The sequence below is a fragment of the Myotis davidii genome, unplaced genomic scaffold (genome assembly GCF_000327345.1).
Source record: "Myotis davidii unplaced genomic scaffold, ASM32734v1 scaffold161, whole genome shotgun sequence".
Classification (NCBI taxonomy): Eukaryota; Metazoa; Chordata; class Mammalia; order Chiroptera; family Vespertilionidae; genus Myotis; species Myotis davidii.
In genome coordinates this window covers 996,586-999,388 of record NW_006291567.1, presented here as the reverse complement: position 1 = coordinate 999,388, position 2,803 = coordinate 996,586, and the positions used below count along the sequence as shown (strand labels likewise).

The 2,803-nt window shown below is 40.2% G+C and overlaps 1 protein-coding gene across 1 annotated transcript in view; it reads right to left on the bottom strand.

Moving 5' to 3' along the window:
• MAP3K15 (mitogen-activated protein kinase kinase kinase 15) overlaps positions 1 to 2,803 on the bottom strand; it is a 76,250-nt gene that overhangs the window by 20,891 nt on the left and 52,556 nt on the right. The window lies entirely within an intron of this gene.

Sequence of the window (2,803 nt, the reverse complement as noted above, 5' to 3'; positions counted from 1 at the left end):
AGAGAGAGATTAATATAATGCAAGGGGTTAAAGATTGGGGTGGGGGCAGGGTACAGTCAGCTCAAGGACAGGCTCCTAAACATGGCATGGGAGCCATATTCAGAGGGACGCAGCCAGAAAGTGTTAATAGTAATAGCACACAAAGCCAGCCTAGATCAGTGCGAACAAAGTGAAAATGAGCTGTGGCCCTTTCCTCTTCTCTTGCAGCTTGTCCAGAGGGAAGAGGGGAGGGAGGGAGAAAAGGTCCTGATTCCTGTGCTGTGTGTCACTGGGCCAGCAGGGACAGGGGCGGAGTCTGCCCCTTGAATGAGGACCAGAGTGTTGACTAATATGGTAGCCAGAACCCTTCCAAGTGTAGATTGTGTTTGCTTCTCAAAGTGCCATTAAGACTTTCTCTTTGAGAACTGACTGACAGCTGTTAGAGGGAAGGGGGTTTGGGAGGCTGGGTGAAAAAGGTGAAGGGATTAAGTACAGATTGGTACTTACAGAATACTCATACAGATGTAGAGTATAGCATAGGGAATATAGTTACTAATATTATAATAACTACATATGGTGCTAGTTGGGTACCTGAAAATTGGGGGAGACCACTCTGTAAAGTACATTATTATCTAACCACTATGCTGTACATCTAAAACTAATAAAAAATATTTAATGTAAATTGTAATTGAAAAATAAAAATAAATAAGAAACTAAAAATTTTAAAAAAAAGACTTTCTCTTTGTTATCTAAGGGTGGCTGGAAAAGTCATGGGAAATGACTGGTGCCCCAAGCAGGATGTAAAGTGCAGTGAGAGACAAAAATAAAATGGCTTACACCCTCTGAGTCCGCCATGTTTAACATGTTAGTTATGCCCATAAACACAATTCTCTCAAAGGCTTCTGCCAGCTCTACTAACCCATGACTTCTAAGTGCAAATTAGTGTTTATTTATTTTTATCAAATCTTTCTGTTGCAATTGCTATGAATCAGGTACTGGTCAAAGCACCTCACCAATATTAACTCATTTAATCCTCACAAAGGTTCTATGGAGTAGGTACTATGAGCATCTGTTTTACTTGTGAAGCAACTGAGGCACAGAGTGCTTAAGTAACATGCCCAAGGTCACACAGCTAGCAAGTGATTGAGCACAAATCTGAACCAAGGGATGTTTATAGCACAGACCAGAAGAGAGTTCCTGTTTCAAGTTCCACTCCTCTGTATTGACCCAAGAAAGATGAAAACATGTGTCCACAAAAATGCTTGTGAGTGTTCATAGCTGTGTCATTCACAATAACTCCCAAAGTGGAAATAACCCCAGTGACCACTAATTGGTGGGTGGATAAACAGAATGTGACCTAGCCACACAATGGAATACTATTCAGCCAGAAAAGGAACCAAGTGCCAACATAGACTATAGCACAGTGAACCTCAAAAAGAATGTACAGTGAAAGAAGCTCCATGCAAAGGACCACACATGCTGCCACTCAGTTTCTGGCAAATCTATGCAGAGGGTAGGTCAGCACGGGTCTGGGGCTGGGTGGGAATGGGATTTAACTGAAAGGTGGAACAGGGATCTTTTCTGGGGGTGATAGAAACATACAAAACCTAGCTTGTGGTGATGGCTGCACAACTAGGAAAACTGACTAGAAACCACTGAATTGTGCACTTTAAATGTGTGCATTTTATGATATGTAAGTTATACCTCAATAACTCTAATAAACAAAAGCAAAGAGGACTGATACTGGTCAGAAAGGCCCTTTCTCCTGTTCTAGCAGGTTTACACACACATGAAGACCCTTCGGAGGAACACAGGAGGGAGGGTTTCAGGCCAAGGAGTTGCCCGAAGCCTTTGGCTCTCTTTTTAGGCTCTGAGAGCCTTTGGGCAGTTGCGTGGAAAAGGCCCTCTGTGTCCACCCTGAGATTTCTGTTTTGCAAAGAGTAATTATATACAGGAGAATTTTCTGCCCAAAATGAGACCTCTTTGTTATTATTCCTCAAACACCCCAGCATCATTTTGCAATGCAAAATTCATGCCTCCTCAAGCCAATTACTTGGGAAAATTTGATATGTGATAATGAATTATACACATCTTTGTGAAAGTTTTTTCTCCTTGGGGATGCTAATTATGAGATAAATTGTTGGGGGTTTTATGCCTTGAAATAAGTTCTTGTCATATCAGAGTCCCTCTTGCTACATTTTGCCAAGCTAATCAGCGGCTTCCAAAGAGGAAGATTTAAGTCACTTTCAATTAAGGTAATAAAAATATGTTCCAGTCTTATGTACATATATACACACACATATACCTGTTGATATATGTATATTTATATCAGAAACAATGGAAATCCAATACACTCTTCCTTTGGCAGCTTATGGTGGAGTCCTTGATGCAATCTTTTTCCATTTTGAGTGCATGTACCTCCCTGGTTTACAACTGAAAAGTCATTTCTAATGTATAAAAGTTCCCTTTAGATAGGGAATGTGTCTCTATTATGGGCATCCAATGTCCAACATACAATAATTCTCTTGTTGAATAAAAGTCTTCCAAAGCTGAGACAGTAATCACCCAAACTAAGGCCAACTCTATCCATTATACAGCTTGGTGCTGCAGGAACAGAGAACAGTCATCTGGCTTTTAGAGCTTATTTCAGAGCTATAAAATCAAAAGCACTGTCTCATAATTCCATTAAGCAAAATCTTTGTGATCCATACCTTAGGGGATCATAAACCTTTACTTATCTAAAATTAGTACGGAACCTCTTCCTAAAAGATGAAAATTTTTGCTATAGTTGCTTTTAAGCAGGAATTTCAAAAAGCCATAGGTA